Source organism: Grammomys surdaster, unplaced genomic scaffold (assembly GCF_004785775.1).
Source record: "Grammomys surdaster isolate TR1022 unplaced genomic scaffold, NIH_TR_1.0 201, whole genome shotgun sequence".
Taxonomy (NCBI): domain Eukaryota; kingdom Metazoa; phylum Chordata; class Mammalia; order Rodentia; family Muridae; genus Grammomys; species Grammomys surdaster.
In genome coordinates, this window is record NW_021604646.1 from 3,689,304 (window position 1) to 3,701,022 (window position 11,719).

Consider the following 11,719-nt stretch of genomic DNA (forward strand, 5'->3'; position numbering starts at 1 on the left):
ATGGCTTCTTCAGGGGCATATGAGGAAGTCAGGTGTTAGCCTCAGGCACCATTTTGGAATGGCCGCCACACCCACTTCCTACAAATAACCAAGGAAATTCCTAATTTTCTTTAGGTGTGTTAGGTGAATTTCATACATAAATTGAAGGACTGGATGCAATTCTTGAAAGTCATGTTCAGAGTGACTCACATCTCTCTGTCAAACATCTATGAGCAAACAAAAATGAGAGCACAAAAGATCCTCACAGAAGTGTCTTGGCCATTTGAAAGTTCATGTTAGACTTTTCTATACTAAATGTCTAAGCATTGATTCACTGGAAAACAGAAGTTCTAGCATATGGATGATTCTGGGTGTAATCACAAGCATCAAAAATATAAAACAATTATAAAATTAAATATTTACCTGAACTTCTTAGTCTGATAATAAAATGGAAAGTTTGATAAGTATTTAATTAGTATACTCTTCTACAATATGTCCAGTTGGGAGTGATAATTTATTTTTAATATCTCCTAAAACTGACCATCTATTATTGAGAAATAAATCATGATTGAAAATGAATCTATGATATATATGTTCATGTATTTACCATGTGCACAATTTAAATAATCATGTGCCACATGTATGCAGGTGCATATATGCATGCATATATATATATATATATATATATATATATATATATTGCATTAAACACAAGAATGAATTTCTCTAAGTAACAAAAAGTATACTAAAGTAAATAATAAATTGTGAGAAATGATAAAATTTCAAGAAAACAACTGGAAAACAATGAGTAAGTCTGTTTGATACAGTTGTAAAAATAAACGCATGCATAATTATTTTATCTCTTCACAGAGCTGCTTGGATGGACATGTTTATCTTTTTTTATTTGTAAAATAAATATTTCAGCAGTGAAGAGCTCAAGCTATGCATTGTGAGTTTTTAGCTTAATTTAATAACTATTAACTGATTTTCCTGTACTAGCTAAATTCTGTTTCACAGAAGTTTTAATGGAGACCAATTCCATAGGTCCTCCAAGTCCTCATCCTTCTCCAAATGGAGATTATTGAAACTCATAGCCAAGCTCCAATTAACAAGTGCTTGAATATCTCTTAAGGAGTTAGTGACACACATAACTGCACATTGGATAGTGACTGCATCCATATCATTACACTAAATGTTTCTCATATGATGACACACTTAATTTGCACGCCAGCACAATCAAGGGAGCAGAATTATCCGTCTCTCTCTCTCTCTCTGTATAGGTTAAGATACTGAGATCAAAATGTTAGCAATATTTTCCAAAAACTCACACTTATCAATGGAAAGTGGGAATGCAAATATGCTTTTAGTTTAAACAATGTTAGACATTTTTAAAAGGAAAAACAAAATAAAAAATCTACAAAAAATAATCTCATGCCTTAAATGATGTGTGTGTGTTCATCCTAAGGACCACTCGAGGAGAGGCTTCTGTCACCAAATAAATCTCACAAGTTCATTCATATACCGCTTTACTCTCCGTGACTCTGAAATAGAAAAGGTGTGTCTTGTGTCACCATTCTGAATATTAGATATTAATTCCTAGATGAATTTGACTTTTTGTAGTTGAACAATGATATAAATAAAGCTATTTTGAAGTACATTACACCTGAAAATATGAATACTTTGATGCCAAAGTTCACTTTAATGCAAGGTATCCTAATCAAGGAAAGTTGGTGCTTCTCTACCCCAAATAACAAAGCAATGAGGCCCACAGATGGCAGCCCAGCTGTGTCTGATATACACCTGGGAAAACAGTGTCACCCAAATCCATTTCATAACACACAAACAGAAACAGAGCTTTGCCAATTATCTGGTTAATCCTCTTAATTTCAGTGAAGCAGTGAGGCTTCTAAATAAATTTTATTTGGCCTGAAACTTTGATTTGGCTGTCTGCATCAACTGAAGACACTGGATAATCAAGAAATCTACAGGAGCTCTGGTTAGCTACATCCACCTGTGCGTCACTAAATTATCTCTTATGCAATCTGGTATGAAATTTGCATAAAGTATCTGAGATCTGACTGTATTTGTTATATTATATTTTGAATCTTACAAAGGTAGCAACTTTGTTCTTTCTAAAGATAATTTGATATACTTCTGAGGATATGGGGAACTCAAAATATCACATATCAGGAATAGAGATAAAAAGACAAAGTGATGGAAGAGGATTAGACAGCTGAAAGGCAAATTTCAATTTTTGTAAATTAGCATCCCTATCCTCTCAGTCTCAGGCCTTAAATGATGTGTGTGTGTGTTCATCCTAAGGACCACTTGAGGAGAGGCTTCTGTCACCAAATAAATCTCACAAGTTCATTCATATACCGCTTTACCCTCCGTGACTCTGAAACAGAAAAGGTGTGTCTTGTGTCACCATTCTGAGTATTAGATATTAATTCCTAGATGAATTTGACTTTTTTGTAGTTGAATAATGATATAAATAAAGCTATTTTGAAGCACATTAAACCTGAAAATATGAATACTTTGTTGCCAAAGTTCACTTTAATCCAAGATATCTTATTTTCACCTACATACATTTGAATGCTTGCACATTCCATATAATTAAATTTACCCACACAAAAAAGCTTGTCTATCATTTATTAATTCTTGACTTCAGTCTTGCCTTGCAACTTAGATAAAATTTACTACAATTTCTATGATTGCTGATGTAATGTCTCTGTAGAAAGAGGCTTAATTTTGTACATTAAGGATTAAAAATCTTTAAAATAATATTCTTTGTCCTCTGTCACAATGGCATAGAAGTGTCTGGGCAAATATCTGAAGTAGCCAGAGATATTTTCTTCTAGGATATGAAGATAACTTTCAATGTTGACTCTAATATATGCCCTCAGGGAGAAAAAATGTACTTACAAAGAAGGTGGCACATCTATAGTTTCTATTCAAGACTGAAATTTATGAAAATACATTCTGGCTGAGTACCAGGAAAAGAAAGTTGGCTAATCTTGAAATGCTTGAAGATGTTGGAGGTAGAATTTACACACAATTCTTTCAGAAGGGCTTTGTTCAGATCAGTCTTCTTGAAACATGGGGATGGTAGTGAGAAAGAGAGATAAGAACAGCTTCTCTGGATTAAAAACTCACAAACACAAAGTTTTAAAAGGATATGCGTATTTCAAGTAAAGTTTAATAGCCATGACTTATTTGATTTGCCAAATCCTGATAAGGATACATAGATAGATAGTAGATAATTAGCCAAAAGAGAGTTAGTAGATAATAGTAGTTAAGTAGGTAATTTGCACCTTAGCACTATCAATTATAAAAAATATTATTTTTCTCATCTTCATTCAATTCTGAAACATCTACTTTGTAAATATTTTAAATATTTATTTTATGTGTATGGGTAACTTGTCTGCATGTATGTCACCATAACATGTGCATCCAGTGTTTGTAGAAGCCAGAAAAGGGCTTTTGATTCCTGGGACTAGAATTACTGATGATTGGGAGCCACCATGTGGGTGCTTGACCCTGGGCAAAGCAGCTAGCACTCTTGCTCTTAACTGAGCCATTTCTCCAGGCCCCACATGTTTGCTGTCTAGATCAAATAAGTGCTAAATAAGTTTTCCAAAGAAATTTTCTTATGTCTCTGACAACTTATGCATCTAATCTTCTATGTTCTGGGGGTTGCATACTGTTGACTCACTGATTAAAGATGATATTGAAGTTAGTTGAGTGCCTTTTCTTCTGTTAATGTTTTCTGCTATTTATCTAATTTTATCTTCTCAAAATTATTTTCTACACATAATTCTATATTATTTAAATCCTTGCAGATCTTCAATATGTTCTAAAAGCTTTTACTATTTTTCCATAATCATCTATATTTCAGTTTGGACAGTGGATACAATGTTGTTTACAATTGTCAATCTCATGTGACTGAATGCTGAAAAATTGATATGTTTTGATTAATTGTATATTAAGTAAAGTAGGACAAGCTGTAGATCAAGTTTCTAATGCCTTCCTTTTAAATAGGAATCATAATTTCTTCCCAGAATGGAGTCTTAGTGTTGTGGCCTTTTCAGAACTCCACACTGATGTTATGTTCTTATCACTTGCTCACAGTATTTATACCTTTCTTATATTATTAAGTCAGTGTTTGTTTTGTTTTGTGATGCCCAGATGGTCTCTACTACAATTGACAACCACGGACCACTGCTTTATCAAGCTGTACTCTGAGTATACACTTAATGGTTACAAACAATCAAATGAACATCACATCCTAGGGTATATTAACCTTTATAAAATTATTTTTAATGTTTAGCAACATCTTTATCATTCTTATTGTTCTATATCTTTCTATGTTTCTAATTGCCATTAGAGCAGAGAGCTTGGAGGAAAAGCTTGAATTTCTCCTGACGACTGGATTATCTTTAGTTAACCTGGCAAGCACATTTATTTGTTTATATACAAACAGACACACAAAAACATACTCAAAATTTTGTATTTTCATCCTCAATGAATGAGAGGAATCAGTGGTAGACAAAACTCTAAAATACAAATATACTTTATTTTTGTGAAATAGAAAGGAAATTTCAGTACTGTCAATGGGTATGGCAAAATCCTTGAGCAGATTCCATACTGGTAGCTGGGAGCCTGAAGCTTGAGGAATGCAGGAAATTCAAAGTCAAACTATGCTACTCAGTTAGTTCTATGCCAATCAGAAGTACATAGCAAGACCATCTCTCAGAGATATAAAAAATAACTAATAATAAAAGAATGATTAATTTATTGAACATGTATGCTAATGGTTGCTGAAATGGCAGCCTAAGAAGGAAGAATGAAAAATGAAATAAAGGGAATAAAATAGAAAAATTAATGAATAAAGATTTTTTATTAAATTTGATTTTAGTAGGTGTTTGCTTTTATTTTTTAGAAGTTTCTGATATTAATTGCATCTCTTCTTGAATCAGCTTATTCAAGCTGTGTTTTGTCTGTAACTGAAAACAGTTTTTCTTCCAAATTCTAAGCACAGAATTTTATATGACCAACTCTAAAATGGAATCCAGTTAAGTGGCAACATTCATCCAGTGTTGGTAAAAGAAAAGCAAAAAAGGACAACACAACAATTATCTGGCTTCGACCTCAAGATACTGGGAAATAACCAAAGTCATATCATGTGCTAACATTTTAGTAGTCATAACACAGTAGGAACCCTTTATTCCCTGAGATGTAAATAAGAAATGAAAATAGTTGACCAGATACATACTCTCTGAGGCTATGTTTGAGTATAATCTTTAAAAAGAACAGAAGCAAGCAGATAGCCAGATGGTTTCAAAGCACTGAGCCAGGAAAGGGGAAGTGCAATGTTTCGAAATTACCATCTTTCTGAAACCTCACTCTTTTACCTTATGGGATTTTGTCATCTAAATCTCCAAAGGGTAGAGTGTCAACGCTACACAGAAGACAAAAGCTGTTGTAGGCTCGGGAGTCATACAGGGCTCACAGTTGTCTGTGTTAATAGATAAACAGCTGTTGCTCAGCTCTGTATAAAAGCAACAGTTGAGGATTTCTGACATGGTGTTCTGTTTATCTATTATAGAGTAATGAAGTTATATTATATTGAAAATGAAATTGGCTTAAGGGGACCACAAACATACCAACATAGAGTTTGTGATAAAAACACAGAATTTCAGAATTGATAAGGTTCTTGATCTGTCAAACATAACTATCTGTCAAGCCGAAAACATCAAATGTGCATTTGCAGGAAATTCTAATTGTGACAGAGAAGCTAAAATAAGATAGGGCATAATTACAGAAAAATCATCACCATGAAGTGTTGAGGGACAACACATGTCAAGAGGTGGGAATGGTGTCAGAGAAGTTAGTAGTGGATATATAACACACGAGAAAAAGACACTGTTAGAACTTTTCTCAGATGTGCAATTTCTGTTGAAGATATAATTTAATGCATTATAACTACATGTTATGTAGACATTACAAGTAAAAAGAGCTTCATTTTTTACAATATTTTACAGCAATTTAGACTTTGGTATGGTAGAGAAAAGAATGATCTTAACTGCTTTTGGACGAAATAGTTTCCTTTTAGGTATACTAACTTTGTTGAACATTCAATATTGATATTTTAAAGGGAATTTCCATTGGGATGAATGTGTAATAGTTAGTTTGGGGTCTGCTATTTTAGCTCAAGAGTTAGTAATTGGCTAGAGTAGACCTATTTAAATAGGTTACTATGTATTGCTCTGGTGGCACAGAGCTTGTGGGAATAACCAATCAATGTCTGATGTGATTTAAGGACTACTCCATGCGATGGAATTCATGCTCAACACTGCTGGGAAAAGCAAGAATTTAAGAACAGACTTCACAGGGACATAGGGTAAAACTGAACACTAGTGTTCTATTAAAAGTAAGTAGCAATAAAATTATTCCTAGTGACATTTGTTTTTACACAAATAAATAGACTTACAGATCCCTCCCTTAGTCTGCCATCATCAAAGAAGCTCCCTCCTGCAACAGAAAGGAACAAATTATACGTAGCTAGACATAACACAGAAAATGAAAGACCTTGGAACACTCACCCATTAATAGACTGTTTTCATCAAATGCCTCCCCTTGGGGATTCTAAACGAGAGGCAGAAAGAGTGCAAAAGCCAAAGAGAATGGAGGACAGCAGGTAAACAAGGCCCTCTCAATCATCAGGATCAATGCACATATGAGCTTACAGGACTGAGGCAGCATGCACAGGGTCTACAAGGGTCTATATCAGATGGGGTCCTAGTTCTTAAAAATCTGGACACATGCTCTATCCTTAATTCAGAAGCTATTTCAGATTGAACCACTTTCAAAGAAAAATTTAGCCTTCCCTAAGGGAGTCTCATGGGAAATAATTCTACTCTTAACTGTAGGCCACATGCTCATCAATAGATGGCCGACAGAAACAACCTCAACATCAGCCTTGGCAGTGCCTTGTCTTATAATGTCCTGTCTGGGTCCCCTTTTAACTTTATTTTTATTTTATAAACATATATAATGTCTGTAATCAACTTATAGGTCCTTTGCCTCTATGTTATGGATTCCAGTTGAATGTCTTTATGGACTATCCCACTGTGTGATGAGTGAGTCTCTGTGTCTATAGTTATTTCCTGAGTCTTTTCTTGGACTTCCTTTGTTCTTGCTTTTCATTTGTCTTGTCCTATTCAAATGTGTTAGATTTTGTTTTATCATATCATATATCACCTTATATTATATTTATTATATTATATGCTATGTTATATTACACTATATTCTCACTAAAAGCCTATTTCTTTTCTAACGAGAGACAGAAAAGGGGTTGATCTGGAGGGGAGAGATATTCGAGAGGAACTGAGAGGAGTAGAGGGAGGGGAAACCAGGATCAATATATATTATGGAAGAAAAATATTTTCTATAGAATGGAAAATAAAATAATGAAAGTTAACAGATCATGATTAACAAGGGAATCTTCATGGTCTTACTTGATGCTTTTCCATACTGTGTATATGTCCTTCAAAAACTGTGCAAGAAGCTTTGTTTTAGTCTCATTTGGAAAACAACATTTCCTCCCAAAGATATTATCCTCAGCACTTTGAATGAAAAATAGACTATGTAGAAGAAGATACCCATTAGAATTTAACCTTAAAAGATTTCACTTGATGAGGGACATAAAACCTAAGATTGTAGCTTTCATAATGGAACACCTCTCTTGACCTTGGAAATTGCTTTGTGATTGTTTCATTATAATGAATATAAACAAGTAGAAAAACTGCACTGTGCCAATAATAAAAACAACTCACACTTTCGGGAAGACCTGAGCTTCTCATCCAGCATCCCAGTGCTAGTTGCACATTTTTTTTTTTTTGCAAGCTCAAAGACCACAGAACCAAATATGAGATTAAAAAGGTTTTATGAAAACAAAATATAAGGAAAGTACATTTCAATTAAGAGCAGAGCAGGGAGAGAAAGTGACAAGGGACAACTTGTGTGCACAGCAGCAGTCTCTCTAATCTCAGAAAACAGAGAACCTCCTTGGGGCTGAACTCTTATTGACTAATCACAGAAATCACCGAGTGATGACGAGTCAGACTCCTAAGGAAGAAGGATCTGAAAACTTCCCTGATAACCTTGACAGCCTGGACACCGGAACTTTAGCTGGGCTTTGAAAGTCAAAGAAAACCTGCCTGGGAAACAAGCTGAAAGTGCAGATATTTTAATTAAAGCCAGTGGGCACATGTTTAAAGTGGGGAATAATTAGAAAAGCATGAAAGAAAAAAACAGAAATGAAAGATAGAAAACTAAGGCTCAGGAGGCATGCTTACCTCGATAGCATTCTGTCGACAACAATTAAGAATGAAGTTGATGTTTTGTTTATTCCTATGTTAAATCTGAGTGCATGTGTGTGTGTGTGCATGTGTGTCTGTGTGTATATGTGAGTATGTTCATGTGTGAGTATGCATGTGTATGTGCATGTGTTTGAGCATATCTGTGGGTGCACGTGTGTATATGGATGTTTGCATATATATGAGTATATGTATATATGCGTGCATATATATGTGTGTATGTCCATGTATACCTGTGTATATGTGCATTTGATGTGTATGAATTTTTGCACATGTGTATTTGCATGTGTTTGTATGTGTGGATATTTATGCACATACCTGTGAGTGCGCACATGTGTATGTATGTGTGTATATGTATACGTCTGTGTGTTTGTATGTGTGTGTGTTTATGTGCATGTATTTGTAGGCTACTGTGGGGGTATGTCCTGTCATCAGTTTTCCATTTCTCCTTCCACTAATGGATGAAAAAAGTCACGATCCAAATGGGTTTAATGGGGATAACACAGTTCTTGACAAGTCCTTGGGCATGAAGCTAGGCACGTGAGTACCCAAGTCCTTAAGGGTCCCTGCTCTGGGTCTGAAATCTCACTGCTTGAAGAACTAGCAGTCCTTTCAGAGTTTCTCCTCCCCTCTGCCAAGTAGATGGAGACAATGTCTGGCTCTAAGCAAGCAGTGCTAAATCTGATGGTACTTTCTAAAGCCAGGGAAGAGCACTTCCTCTTCTGACAAAGATGTATCAGATCCAACCCAGGAACCACAGTTGCTGACATCATGCCTAAAAAATAGTAACATTTTATATTCTTCATAAACAGAAAAATAAAACTTTCTGGGTTTCATTTGCAAAAGATTCAAAAAATAAAAATCCCTTTAGAAAAACTTCATACTTACAAAGGGAATTTTTTCACATTAGGGGATGGTTCTTACGGGATATGAAAAAGACAGATTTGATATGTATATATCAGAGACAGACAGATAATAGAGATGCTATTTCAGTTGTAGATAGGATGAGAATAGTATAAAAATGGAAAATTGTTTAAATGATATGTTTTACAGAGTATTAAGAAAATATGATCAAGAGTTTGTGGTTAAAAATGTGACTGTGGATGAGCTTTCTTTCACTGTATACCGAGAGCAATTACTACATAAAGGAAAATATATATATATATTTGTTTCACATTTCTGAACATTCTAAGAGTCTGTGACCTTTGTCTCTGAGTCTCTCACAAAGCATCACATGATGGTGGGAGTATGGGATGCAGCAAAAGCCTCACCTCGCAAGTCAGGAAGCAGAGATAAACAGCCCCAAAACCTCCTGTGAAGAAATGTCCTAAATGACCTAAAATCCTCAATTAAGGCTCCATCTTCAAATGACATCATCATTTAACAGCCATGTCACCATGGGTAATGGTATTAAAATATGATCACAGTGGACACTCAAACACTATGGGGAGAAAAAAAAGACTGTCTGTAGTGTTCAGGTCAGAGCATCTAAGGGAATATTATTGTCAGAAACAAGAGGTGAATATATAGGGTAAATATGCTAGTTTAGGGCTGGCAAGATTGTTCCACAAGAAAAGAAAGTAGCCATCAAACCTGGTGAACCTACCTCAATCACTAGAATCCACACAGGGTTTCAAAGAACACATAAGTTGTCCTCTGATATCCCACACTAGGGCATACATGACTCCCCATTTTATACACAAAATAAATAAATAAAGATCTAACAAAAATGTTGGCTCCCTTCTTGAAAACAATGGAGATGCCCGTGCAAGTGTGGAATCTTTTGTAAAATTCCTATGAGTGTATTAATGTCAATATGCAACTATAAAAATTAAATATTTATGTATTCATATATGTGGGTACGGATGTGTTTACACATTTACTCATGTATCTATGTATATAAAATTGCCTTGGATGGTGCAGTTAATATTCCTGCCAAGCATGAATTCAGCGGAGGCACTCAGAAGAAGATGAAACCTGCTGCCAAGTGGTTCCCTACTCATAAAGTAGAAACTTGCTACATTGTGAAGATTCTACAACTGAAGAAGAGATTGCTAGTGTGACTCAAGATCATTAAATGGTGATGTCAGTTTTATGATACATATATTTCCTTGCAGAACGGACTGAATTCTAGTATTTACTCAAGAAACGGGTGTATTTCCCATAAATGCATAACATTTCTTCAAGATTAATTATTTATTTACATAAAAATTATAGTAATGGGCTATAGAGATCGATCAACAATTAAGAGCAAAGGATCGAAGCTTATATCCCACACCAATGTTCATGGTCACAATGACCTGTACTGATAATTCCATGGCATTTGATTTCTTCGTCTAGACTCCTCGGGCACCTGATCTCATATATGAACAAATGTTGAGCAGATACACATTTCCAAACATAATTAAACATAAAATATATTTAAAAAATAAAACAAGCTTCCCCAGTTAGAAGTATTTGTTTCTCTTTTAGGAATCCATGTCTAGTTCCCACTACCCACATGGTCACTCACAACCATCTACAGAGACTGGCATGTTCTCTTGTGACCTCCAAGGCAACAGACAGGCACAGGTGCACAAGCATAAATTCAGTCATATCACTCATACACATAAAATAATAGTAAATAAATCTGTTCTTCACAAGTGAAAGTAAGTTGAATTTAACATTTATATGACATCTAACCATTACCCAAAACTTAAAAATTCTCAGTTTTGTGCACATTCAGCTTGCTATTAATTTCTCTTTTCGTTTCTTTCTCTTTTTTTTCCTGTTTTAATTTTATTTAATCCTTTTTTACAGTCCAGATTTTATTCCCCTCCCTGTCCACCTTCTCACTATTCTACATCCCATATCTCCCCCTACTCTATCTACGAGAGGATGTTCCCATTGCTGCCACCCCCACCCCACCAGACCTTCCCACTCCCTGAGGCCTCCAGTCTCTTGAGGGTTAGGTGCATCTTTTCTGACTAAGTCCAGACCCTGCAATCCTCTGCTGTATATGTGTTGGGGGCCTCGTATCAGCTGGTGTATGCTGCCTGGTTGGGGGCTCACTGTCTTAGAGATTCCAGGGGTCTAGGTTAGTTGAGACTGCTGGTCTTCCTATGGGGTTGTCCTTCTCTCAGCTTCTTCCAGCTTTTCCCTGATTCAACCACAAGGGTCAGCAGCTTCTGTCAATTGATTGGGTGTAAATATCTGCATCTGACTCTTTCAGCTGCTCGTTGGGCCTTTCAGAGGTTTTCTTTTCTCTTTCTTCCTCCCTCCCTCCCTCTCTCCCTCTCTCTCTCCCTCTCTCCTCTCCATCCCTTTCCATTTCTCTCTCTCTCTCTCTCTCTCTCTCTCTCTCTCTCTCTCTCCCCCGT